Source organism: Camelina sativa, chromosome 14, assembly GCF_000633955.1.
Source record: "Camelina sativa cultivar DH55 chromosome 14, Cs, whole genome shotgun sequence".
NCBI lineage: Eukaryota > Viridiplantae > Streptophyta > Magnoliopsida > Brassicales > Brassicaceae > Camelina > Camelina sativa.
Genome location: NC_025698.1, coordinates 21585072 through 21599302, shown reverse-complemented (window position 1 = coordinate 21599302; position 14231 = coordinate 21585072).

Genomic DNA, 14231 nt, shown 5'->3' with positions numbered 1-14231 from the left:
GCTTTGAAACTTGAGAGCACTTTCTTTTTAGCTTTGTGGTGGATAAGTCTGATCTTGTGGGTTCTCCACATTGGTGCTGCGGTAAGAGAGGTTTGGGTGGTTGTGGTAATTAGGATTGAACTTGTTATACCCCTGGCCACCAACATAATTGACCTCTTCTTCTCTCTCAACACAAGCTTCCATACCTTCTTGATAACCTTTATAGAGTTCACACTCATTGACAAAGTGAACTGGCTTTTGATTTGCCATAATCATCTTATCCATCTTGTCATTCAAAGCTTTAATCTCCTTGCGATGCTGCTCATTCATATCAGTATAGTCTCTTGGATTTCTATCATAATCCTCTCCATAGTTCCCATCACTTTGAGCAAGATTCTCAACCAACAACATTCCTTGTTCTGCATTTTGGCCCAAAAAGTTTCCATTGCTTGTTGTATCAAGAAGCATTATATACTTAGGCAAGAATCCTCTATAGAGTGTACTCAACTGTGACTCTTTGGAGAAACCATGATGTGGACATTGAGAGATGTACCCCTTGAATCTTTCCCATGCTTCACAAAAACTCTCATTTCCCTTCTGAGCAAAGCTTGATATCTCATTCCTTAGTCTTGCTGTCCTTGTAGTAGAGAAGAATTTGGATAGGAAAGTCTTCTTACATTGATCCCAGGAGGTAATGGTGTTGTGAGGCAGATTCTTTTCCCTAATGTGAGCCTTGTCACCAAGAGAGAATGGGAAGAGGTGTAGCTTGAAGGCATCTTCAGAGATACCATTGATCTTAACAGTCCCACAAAACTATCAAATTGATCCAAGTGATCAAGTGGGTCTTCCATTGCCAAACCATGAAATTTTAATCCCTGAACCATGTTGATAAGACTGGCTTTGATCTCAAAGTGATTGTTCTCAACTGGTGGAGCTCTAATACTAGTGCGGTGTCCATTGACATTAGGTGCATCACAAGCTCCAATGAGTGGGGCTTGTCTTGGTACATGGTGTAGAGCTCTATCATCATTGGGCTGGTCATTTCCATTATGACCAGCAGGAGGAGGAGGGTTGTGTTCCATAGCTTGTTTGGCTAACTGGCGATTCTCTCGCTCAAAATGGTAGATGTCGTCACCATGCTCAATCAAGTCTGCTTGGCCTTGACTTCTCAAGTTCATACACCCTGAAAAAAAGAATTCAAAACACCAAAGAAAACCAAGCAAGTAACAATGTAAAGTAAATGAATAGGCTCAAGAAAAGTTGAAATCCTAATGGTCAAATTGAATGCAAACGGGCAACGGTGCCAAATTGATGCATGATATCAATGGTAAGTATAGTGGTAAGTATTCCCGCCTGTCACGCGGGTGACCCGGGTTCGATCCCCAGCAACGGCGCCAAATTGATGCAGTAATTTTACCTCAATTAAATTATCAATCCACAATCTGCATTAATCAACTCACTAATAAGACACAAAGATGCTTAATCTAAACTTAAACAGGAATTGGTTTATTGTAACAATCTTAACTAACAAACTGGTTTATAGAAAGGAAACAAAACAAACTCAAACAATGCAAACACAAAGAAACAGGACACAACTAGAAACAGACTTTTAATCAAGATTAAACAAGTGAACCTTGGGCAAGGTAATTGATTGGGGAGATAGCTAACCAATCCTAGATGTCTAAGAAACAATCAAGAATAATCCTATGGCTAAGAACACTTATGCAAATCAATCCATTTCCATGATAAAGATCCTATGCTAATCAAGTGATAATCAACAATTTCCAAAGGCAATCACAAGGTAAGCATGCATTATAAACAAGTCTAAATACCACTACGCTAGGAATGCAAAGCTCTTAAAAACTTAGAAGTACTCAATCCTTCAACAAACCAAGAGTAAACAAGTTTAAGAACCCTAAAAAGCTGCTAAAACAAAAGATAAGATAAAGATAAGATAAATGATCCTCCTCCCCTTAATAGGGTTAATGTATTTATAGGGTTAATGTATTTATAGGAAAATAAAAGGGAGCCGGGTCAACCCAGTTCAAACTGGGTCAAACCCGGATTAAGGCTAAAACAAGTGTGGACTTAGGTGGCAACCGGGCAGCTTCTGGTCGATGGTGGATGGCCGATTGGGACAGTCGGGCACACTTTGTCCGATGGTGGTGGCCGCTGATTGCTCTTGTTCGTCGCCTAGGTGGGTTCAAGCGGCCAACCTTGGTCCGATTGAGGGTGGTCGATGGCTTCACGCGGGCAAGGTTTGGCCGCGTGTGTTGGTCGTGTGTGGCTCCTGTTCTTGACGTCGAGGAATGGCATCGGGCAGGGTTTGGCCGTGTGTGTTGGCCGCGTGTGCCAATCGGCCATGGTTTGACCGATTGCCTAGGCCGTGTGTGGTTCCTGGTCTTGTCACTTCTCCAACTTCACTCCTCTTTGCTTCTTTGCACCAAAACAGTTCCAAATGCTCCAAATGTTATGAGATTACTCCAAGAACCTGAGAGATAACACACCAGATGCATATGCTCCAAACAACCTAGAATGACAAGATTATGCAACAAAACTATGCAAAAACAGGTCTTAAAACTCAACAAAAACACAAGATACAATGAATGTTGTATATTCTATTTAAATATAATAAATATGATATATGTTCCATGTTATAGAACATATGTGTCCATCTTATACATTTATTATATGGTAAATATTTATCCATATAATAATCTATTCTATTTCAAACTTCATATCAGGGTGGTCTACTCTATGTTAATATTGTATGTTTACATGTACAGGCACCTGATCACCATTCACGGCACAAACACATTGAAGAAAGCATAAGTCAGAAAGGAGAAAATGAAACGCATATGATATATTCATGTATAAGTTTCATTATACACATTCTATATCTTAACTATGTGTCCATTCTACAGTTCTTTTTTTTTTTGAAAAACATGTATATATTTTATCCTGCATGTTAAATCTATGTCTATTAATACTGCATAAGTTACCATGTCGATTCTATGTTAGTATCGTATGTAGATATATGGAATTACCTATTTACTAACCACGACTTCCCTTTCTTCGGATGCTTCTCCACTTTTCTGAGTAACATGTAGCATTACCTCTTCACCATCCGCGGCTTCCGTTTCTTCTGATGCTTCTTCACTTTCCAGCAAGGCAAGAGGTGCCCAGTTGGTAAGGTACAAGGTGTCACAGATGGTACCCCAATACTCTCATACGATGGAAGTGACGTTGCTTGTTTTTCTGGAAAGGCAGGAGCCCTCCCGGAACGATTTTCCTACGCCATGTCACACCATCATATGAAAAATAGAACCGCATATGAAATATATATGTAAATATGAATGTTGTATATTCTATATAAACATAGTAAATATGATATGCGTTCCATGTTATAGAACATATGTGTCCATCTTATACATTTATTATAAGGTAAATATTTGTCCATATAATAATTTATTCTATGTCAAACTTCATATCAGGGTGGTCTACGCTATGTTAATATTGTATGTTTACCTGTTCAGGCACCTGATCACTATTCACGGCTCCCTACTCCTTCTTGTCAACAATCAGTGATACATTGAAGAAAAGCATAAGTCAAAAAGGAGAAACTGAAACGCATATGATATATTCATGTATAAGTTCCATTATAAACATTCTATATGTTAACTATGTGTCCATTCTACAATTCTATTTTATATGAAAAACATGTATATATTTTATCATGTATGTTAAATCTATGTCTATTAATACTGCATAAATTACCATGTCGATTTTATGTTAGTATCGTATGTAGATATATGGAATTCCATTTTTACCAACCGCGACTTCCCTTACTTTGGATGCTTCTCCACTTTTCTGAGTAACATGAAGCATTACCTCTTCACCATCCGCGGCTTCCGTTTCTTCCAATGCTTCTTCACTTTCCAGCAAGGCAGGAGGTGTCCCAGTTGGTAAGGTACAAGGTGTCACAGATGGTACCCCAGTAATCTCATACGACGGAAGTAACATTGTTTCTTTTCCTGGAAAGGCAAGAGCCATCCCGGAACGATTTTCCTGAGCCGTGTCACACCATCATATAAAAAATAGAACAGCATATGAAATATATATGTAAATATGAATGTTGAATATTCTATATAAACATAGTAAATATGATATACGTTCCATGTTATATAAACATATGTGTCCATCTTATACATTTATTATATGGTAAATATTTGTCCATATAATAATCTATTCTATGTCAAATTTCATATCAGGGTGGTTTACTCTATGTTAATATTGTATGTTTACTACCTGTTCAGGCACATGATCACCATTCACGGCTCCCTGCTCCTTCTTGTCAACAATCACAGACACATTGAAGAAAGCATAAGTTAGAAAGGAGAAAATGAAACGCATATGATATATTTCTGTATAAGTTCCATTATAAACATTCTATATGTTAACTATGTGTCCATTATACAGTTCTATTTTATATGAAAACATGTATATATTTTATCCTGTATGTTAAATCTATGTCTACTAATACTGCATAAGTTACCATGTCGATTCTATGTTAGTACCGTATATAGATATATGGAATTACCTCCTTACCAACCGTGGCTTCCCTTTCTTCGGATGCTTCTTCACTTTTCTGAGAAACATGTAGCATTACCTCTTCACCATTCGTGGCTTCCGTTTCTTCTGATGCTTCTTCACTTTCCAGCAAGGCAGGAGGTGTCCCAGTTGGTAAGGTACAAGGTGTCACAGATGGTACCCCAGTACTCTCATACGACGGAAGTGACGTTTCTTCTTTTGCTGGAAAGGCAGGAGCCGTCCCAGAATGATTTTCCTGAGCCGTGTCACACTATCATATAAAAAATAGAACAGCATATGAAATATATATGTAAATATGAATGTTGAATATTCTATATAAACATAGTAAATATGATATACGTTCCATGTTATATAAACATATGTGTCCATCTTATACATTTATTATATGGTAAATATTTGTCCATATAATAATCTATTCTATGTCAAATTTCATATCAGGGTGGTTTACTCTATGTTAATATTGTATGTTTACTACCTGTTCAGGCACATGATCACCATTCACGGCTCCCTGCTCCTTCTTGTCAACAATCACAGACACATTGAAGAAAGCATAAGTTAGAAAGGAGAAAATGAAACGCATATGATATATTTCTGTATAAGTTCCATTATAAACATTCTATATGTTAACTATGTGTCCATTATACAGTTCTATTTTATATGAAAACATGTATATATTTTATCCTGTATGTTAAATCTATGTCTACTAATACTGCATAAGTTACCATGTCGATTCTATGTTAGTACCGTATATAGATATATGGAATTACCTCCTTACCAACCGTGGCTTCCCTTTCTTCGGATGCTTCTTCACTTTTCTGAGAAACATGTAGCATTACCTCTTCACCATTCGTGGCTTCCGTTTCTTCTGATGCTTCTTCACTTTCCAGCAAGGCAGGAGGTGTCCCAGTTGGTAAGGTACAAGGTGTCACAGATGGTACCCCAGTACTCTCATACGACGGAAGTGACGTTTCTTCTTTTGCTGGAAAGGCAGGAGCCGTCCCAGAATGATTTTCCTGAGCCGTGTCACACTATCATATAAAAAATAGAACAGCATATGAAATATATATGTAAATATGAATGTTGAATATTCTATATAAACATAGTAAATATGATATACGTTCCATGTTATATAAACATATGTGTCCATCTTATACATTTATTATATGGTAAATATTTGTCCATATAATAATCTATTCTATGTCAAATTTCATATCAGGGTGGTTTACTCTATGTTAATATTGTATGTTTACTACCTGTTCAGGCACATGATCACCATTCACGGCTCCCTGCTCCTTCTTGTCAACAATCACAGACACATTGAAGAAAGCATAAGTTAGAAAGGAGAAAATGAAACGCATATGATATATTCCTGTATAAGTTCCATTATAAACATTCTATATGTTAACTATGTGTCCATTCTACAGTTCTATTTTAAATGAAAAACATCTACATATTTTATCTTGTATGTTAAATCTATGTCTATTAATACTGCATAAGTTACCATGTCGATTCTATGTTAGTACCGTATGTAGATATATGGAATTACCTCTTTACCAACCGCGGCTTCCCTTTCTTCGGATGCTTCTACACTTTTCTGAGTAACATGTAGTATTACCTCTTCACCATCCGCGGCTTCTGTTTCTTCCGATGCTTTTTCACTTCCCAGCAAGGCAGGAGGTGTCCTAGTAGGTAAGGTACAAGGTGTCACAGATGGTACACCAGAACTCTCATACGACGGAAGTGACGTTACTTCTTTTTCTGGAAAGACAGGAGCAGTCCCGGATTGATTTTCCTGCGCCGTGTCACACCATCATATAAAAAAAAGAAACGCACTATGAAATATATATGTAAATATGAATGTTGAATATTCTATATAAACATAGTAAATATGATATACGTTCCATGTTATATAAACATATGTGTCCATCTTATACATTTATTATATGGTAAATATTTGTCCATATAATAATCTATTCTATGTCAAATTTCATATCAGGGTGGTTTACTCTATGTTAATATTGTATGTTTACTACCTGTTCAGGCACCTGATCACCATTCACGGCGCCCTGCTCCTTCTGGTCAACAGTCAGAGACACATTGAAGAAAGCATAGGTTAGATAGGAGCAAATGAAACGCATATGATATATTTCTGTATAAGTTCCATTATAAACATTCTATATGTTAACTATGTGTCCATTATACAGTTCTATTTTATATGAAAACATGTATATATTTTATCTTGTATGTTAAATCTATGTCTACTAATACTGCATAAGTTACCATGTCGATTCTATGTTAGTACCGTATATAGATATATGGAATTACCTCCTTACCAACCGTGGCTTCCCTTTCTTCGGATGCTTCTCCACTTTTCTGAGAAACATGTAGCATTACCTCTTCACCATTCGTGGCTTCCGTTTCTTCCGATGCTTCTTCACTTTCCAGCAAGGCAGGAGGTGTCCCAGTTGGTAAGGTACAAGGTGTCACAGATGGTACCCCAGTACTCTCATACGACGGAAGTGACGTTTCTTCTTTTGCTGGAAAGGCAGGAGCCGTCCCAGAATGATTTTCCTGCGCCGTGTCACACCATCATATAAAAGATAGAACCGCATATGAAATATATATGTAAAAATGAATGTTGTATATTCTATATAAACATAGTAAATATGATATATGTTCCATGTTATAGAACATGTGTGTCCATCTTATACATTTATTATAAGGTAAATATTTGTCCATATAATAATTTATTCTATGTCAAACTTCATATCAGGGTGGTCTACGCTATGTTAATATTGTATGTTTACCTGTTCAGGCACCTGATCACTATTCACGGCTCCCTACTCCTTCTTGTCAACAATCAGTGATACATTGAAGAAAAGCATAAGTCAAAAAGGAGAAACTGAAACGCATATGATATATTCATGTATAAGTTCCATTATAAACATTCTATATGTTAACTATGTGTCCATTCTACAATTCTATTTTATATGAAAAACATGTATATATTTTATCATGTATGTTAAATCTATGTCTATTAATACTGCATAAATTACCATGTCGATTTTATGTTAGTATCGTATGTAGATATATGGAATTCCATTTTTACCAACCGCGACTTCCCTTACTTTGGATGCTTCTCCACTTTTCTGAGTAACATGAAGCATTACCTCTTCACCATCCGCGGCTTCCGTTTCTTCCAATGCTTCTTCACTTTCCAGCAAGGCAGGAGGTGTCCTAGTTGGTAAGGTAGAAGGTGTCACAGATGGTACCCCAGTAATCTCATACGACGGAAGTAACATTGTTTCTTTTCCTGGAAAGGCAAGAGCCATCCCGGAACGATTTTCCTGAGCCGTGTCACACCATCATATAAAAAATAGAACAACATATGAAATATATATGTAAATATGAATGGTGTATATTCTATATAAACATAGTAAATATGATATATGTTCCATGTTATAGAACATATGTGTCCATCTTATACATTTATTATAAGGCAAATATTTGTCCATATAATAATTTATTCTATGTCAAACTTCATATCAGGGTGGTCTACGCTATGTTAATATTGTATGTTTACTTATTCAGGCACCTGATCACTATTCACGGCTCCCTACTCCTTCTTGTCAACAATCAGTGATACATTGAAGAAAAGCATAAGTCAAAAAGGAGAAACTGAAACGCATATGATATATTCATGTATAAGTTCCATTATAAACATTCTATATGTTAACTATGTGTCCATTCTACAATTCTATTTTATATGAAAAACATGTATATATTTTATCATGTATGTTAAATCTATGTCTATTAACACTGCATAAGTTACCATGTCGATTCTATGTTACTATCGTATGTAGATATATGGAATTACCTCTTTACCAACCGCGGCTTCCCTTTCTTCGTATGCTTCTCCACTTTTCTGAGTAACATGTAGCATTACCTCTTCACCATCTGCGGCTTCCGTTTCTTCCGATGCATCTTCACTTTCCAGCAAGGCAGGAGGTGTCCCAGTTGGTAAGGCACAAGGTGTTACATATGGTACCCCAGTACTCTCATACGACGGAAGTCACGTTACTTCTTTTTCTGGAAAGGCAGGAGCCGTCCCGGATTGATTTTCCTGCGCCGTGTCACACCAATATAAAAAATAGAACCGCACTATGAAATATATATGTAAATATGAATGTTGTATATTCTATATAAATATAGTAAATATGATATATGTTCCATGTTATATAAACATATGTGTCCATCTTATACATTTATTATATGGTAAATATTTCTCCATATAATAATCTATTCTATGTCAAATTTCATATCAGGGTGGTTTACTCTATGTTAATATTGTATGTTTACTACCTGTTCAGGCACATGATCACCATTCACGGCTCCCTGCTCCTTCTTGTCAACAATCACAGACACATTGAAGAAAGCATAAGTTAGAAAGGAGAAAATGAAACGCATATGATATATTCCTGTTCCATTATAAAAATTCTATATGTTAACTATGTGTCCATTCTACAGTTCCATTTTATATGAAAAACATGTACATATTTTATCATGTATGTTAAATCTATGTCTATTAATACTGCATAAGTTACCATGTCGATTCTATGTTAGTACCGTATGTAGATATATGTAATTACCTCTTTACTTATCGTGGCTTCCCTTTCTTCGGATGCTTCTCCACTTTTCTGTGTTCATGTAGCATTACCTCTTCGCCATCTGCGGCTTCCGTTTCTTCCGTTTCTCTGCAGTTTCATGCATTTATTACTTTGGCTAGAATGTGTAGTTATTTATTTCGTCTTTGTTTCTATTTCATTTCGTAAAAAAGAAACAAAAAATTATATTTCCTTTTTTTTGATCCAGAGAAAATACAAAGTAACCTTTTTTTTTTATCACCTAGAAAAATATTAAGAGTTAAATAACTTGTTTTCAATAGTATGATTTAAGAAATTGTAAATTACAAGAATAACTATCTAAAAAAATAAATGAAAGGATGGAAACAACCGAATGAAGTAACAAAGATAACCGTGTAGAAGAAAGAGAATAACTAGTGAAAGATACTGATACTAGGTTTTTTGTGTGTCTATCCTAGCAGGTTCAATTAACCTTATGTAGTTGTAATACTTAAGGTGTCAATCCAGTTGGGAATCTTTACTATCACTCAAGATGCAATCAAGAAGTCACAAGTTAAGCCAATTCAAAAAGAGTGTTTTTCTAACAATCCTAGAATGGTCAAAATACAAAACGGAAATGAGTCACAAAACTAGAAACGAAAATATATGACAAGAAGCGAACAAGAATAAGTGAAACCGAAAATGATTCTAAGCATGAACAAACGAAACAGTCTCAGGAATGTAATATCAATCAAGAATATAAAAGTCCTAAGGATGGGAGTAATTGATGTCGGTGGAGTATCCTAGTCTAAAGAGTGTTTAACATACCACAAGCAAACTATCCCTAAACAATGAACATCACAACTTAGCTAATCCAATCTCTTGACAGAAGCTACTCAAACTCAACCACTTCCAAACCTAGCTCTCGCTAGAGTAACATGATCAAGCATGGCATGAAAAACAAGTTCATTCACGTCAACAAACATCCTAGACAACTAATCTCTTAAGCTAGGAACGTAAGTCTCTGGCACTAGTTGGTCAGACATTTCATCGAACACCTTTTGGGTGCGGAAATGTCTAAAGCCTAGTTCCAATTGATCAGAGAGAAACTAGTATTTCTAACTCTAGTCCAGAAGGAAAGCATACAATCAAAGCTTAAACACTCTACATCCTAAGATCCTCCACCTAATCTATCCCATCTTCAAGAACAACCACACTACTCAGATCCGAAAATCATTATCAAGGATGCAAACACAGAAAACATTCAAACAAGCATTCTTAGATAGGTAAAAATGAGATGAACAAGTTTGTAGAAGAAATCAAATGCAAATACTCAATGTATTAAAATATATCTGGATACAAAGTCTGAGAACGGTTTTGGAGGCTAGGTAAAACTTTCAGAACAAAATGAGATAAAAGATAAGATGTCCCGGGACAAAGATTTAACATAATGTATTTATAGTAAAAAAAAACGTGTGAATCCCTAAAACTTAAAACGACAAGATAGAACGTCGGTTCGGGAATCTCCTAAAGCGTGTAAGATGGAGCACCTTCCTAACATGCGCGATTTGGTCGGTGTGCAACCAGTGGCTCGATTAGCGATTCGAGAATGGCTCGAGTGATGTGTTCCCGACTGGTGACCTGAGAATGGCTTGGGTGATGCGTTCCCGACTGGTGACCTGAGAATGGCTCGGGTGATGCGTTCTGAACTGCGTGGCTCGAATGCTTGGGTGAGAGTGGCTCGATTGGTGAGTTCGGCGGAAGCGACGAGAGTGGCTCGAGCATGTGAGTTCGGCGAAGGGGAGGGAAGGTTGGCTCGAGCTGGGTGTATATGCATCCACTAAAAAGATAATAACTCTTTAAGCACATCTCCGATTGGCTTGAAATAAATGTCATTGAAAATATAACTCAATTACCTACAACTTTGATGAAGACATAAAAAGCTGAATCCCTCGACTGGTGGCTCGAATGGTGGCTCGAGTGGTGGCTCGAGCGTGGATGTTAGAGCGTGGTTTGAGCGTTGATGTTTGGAGCGTGGCTTGAGCGTGGATGTTGGAGCATGGCTCGAGCGTTGATGACATCCATTCCAAGCATGATGGATCGAGTGGGATGTTGGTGCTTCTTCCTGGGAGCGCGTCCAAGTCGCATGTCGGTCGAGCCACATGACGTCCATTCCGGGCATGCTTGGTCGAGTNTGGTGGCTAGGTCAAACCTTAGAAAAGAAAACGAGATAAAAGATAAGATATCCTCTGCCAAGGNAACAGTCTGGACATCTCCTAAACACCTGAAATAACTCCAATATGCAAGATGTATGCAAGACCAATGGAAAGACTACGTAGATATGCATATTATGCAAAAGAGACTAAAAACAATGCAAAACAATGAGTTAAGAGACCAAAATGAATAACAAATGCATGATGAAAGAGTGTAAAATATATACATATCAACTCCCCCAAACTTATTCTTTGCTTGCCTTCAAGCAAATAGCAAGAACAAAGTAGGAGAGAGATTTGAAAATGGGTCTCAGAACCTAAAACATGCTGAATGNACTGGTGACCTGAGAATGGCTCGGGTGATGCGTTCCCGACTGGTGACCTCAGAATAGCTCGGGTGATGCGTTCTAAACTGCGTGGATCGAATGCTTGGGTNCATGCTGAATGGAGTAGTTAGAATCAAGGTTCTTGTTTTTAGTTCTATGATGCATGGTGAAGGAACTTTAATTCTTTAATCTACACATACAATCCTATCAATCATTCCCTTTAACATTCATTAACAGAGAACTGTGAATCAAGCTAAGAAATGTCATTGAACTCAAGCTAAGCGACGAGAGTGGCTCGATTGGTGAGTTCGGCTTAAGCGACAAGAGTGGCTCGAGCGTGTGAGTTCGGCGGAGGTGAGGGGAGGTTGGCTCGAGCTGGGTGTATATGCATCCACTAAAACGATGATAACTCTTTAAGTACATCTCCGATTGGCTTGAAATAAATGTCATTGGAAAGATAAATCAATTCCCTACAACTTTGATAAAGACGTAAAAAGCTGAATCCCTCGACTGGTGGCTCGAATGGTGGCTCGAGTGGTGGCTCGAACGTGGATGTTGGAGCGTGGCTTGAGCGTTAATGTTGGAGTGTGGCTCGAGCGTGGATGTTGGAGAATGGCTCGAGCGTTGATGACATCCATTCCGGGCATGATGGATCGAGTGGGATGCTGGTGCTTCTTCCTAGGAGCGCGTCCAAGTCGCATGTCGGTCGAGTAACATGACGTCCATTCCGGGCATGCTTGGTCAAGCCGCATGTCTCAACCTCCATTCAGTTCCAACAGTCTGGACATCTCCTAAACACCTGAAATAACTCCAATATGCAAGACCAATGCAAAGACTACCTAGATATGCATATTATGCAAAAGAGACTAAAAACAATGCAAAACAATGAGTTAAGAGACCAAAACGAATAACAAATGCATGATGAAAGAGTGTAAAATATATACATATCAGATACCAACAGCTGAGATCTTTTAAAGTCAAATATTTCCCGAGAATACATTAATTTTTGAAACCGACGTCAGTTTCACTCAATTATTACAGGGTCAAGGTAATCCCTTGAAACCGACGTCAGTTTCACACATTTATTATTTTGCCTAGAATGTGTAGTTATTTATTTTGTCTTGGTTTCTATTTCATTTCGTAAAAAAAAACAAAAAAATTCTATTTCCTTTTTTTGATCCAGAGAAAATAAAAAGTAACTTTTTTTTTATCACCCAGAAAAATACTAAGAGTTAAATAACTTGTTTTCAGTAGTATAATTTAAGAAATTGTAAATAACAAGAATAACTTTCTAAAAAAAATTGTAACATCCGCAAACCGAAATCCCAGTTTAGGGATTGCATCGGTTGATGCATAGCCGGTTTAGTGCGGACGAGAGTAAGTTAAACGCTGCGTTTTGGGTTAGGGAAAACCCTTAACACGAGTTTTTGTCTCATTCGGCGAGTTTGGCCGTTTTTGAGAGAAAATAAAAGAGAGAAAAGTTTCCTAAGATTTCTTGAGCGTTCTGGAGGATTTTGGGTGATTTGAGGAGGTTTCTGCAGAGATCTGTAGCTAGGATCGTTGTAGGAGCTTGCTGGAAGTGTTTTATTGTTTGTTTAAGGTTCAGAATCGTCTTGGCAAAGGTAAGTGCATGACCATGGCTTATCTAAGCTGGAGATTTCTCTGATCTGCTTGTTATGTGTTGTTAGGCTTGTTAGAATGTTATTTGGAACGTTGGGAAGCTTTCTTGTGGCTTGGGATCGAGTTTTGTGGTTGTAGGAACGAGGATCCGGCGAGAAGGTTCGGGGAGAAACGATGCTCGGCATGTGCGTCGGTCGATGCACTTTGTGCGTCGGTCGATACAACTGCGAGGACGACGCGATAAACCTAAGGTTTTTGTGCTATGTCGAGCATGCGTCGGTCGATGCAATGGAAGCATTAGTCGATGCAAGTGAACCTTGCATCGGTCGATGCATACCAGGGGTCGGTCGACGCAACCTCGTAATGGTGTCGGTCGATGCATGTTGGTGTCGGTCGATGCTTGGCCCTGGTTTGTTATTGTTGATTGTTGATTGTTGGTTGATGGTTAGAGATGTCTCTATTGCTTGTGTGTATAGCCCTGTAGATTGGAGGATTGCCTTACTGAGTGTTTATAAAATACTCATGCATTGCAATTTGTGTTTGTGGTGCAGATAAAGACAAAGTGTGATCGTGGAATTAAGGCAATGAAGAGGAGGATGTTCTAGGGACTCGATTGGTTGTTGTCTGGCATTGCTAGGTTGCTAGAGTTGAGTCATTAGAAACATTGCTAGGTTGCCGGTTTTATATTTCCTGATGTTTGGTATTTGGATATTGTTTATGATATAATATTGGTTATTTATTGGACCACTAGTTGTAGTTTATTTATTATTATTATTATTATTATTATTATTATTATTATTATTATTATTATTATTATTATTATTATTATTATTATTATTATTATTATTATTATTATTATT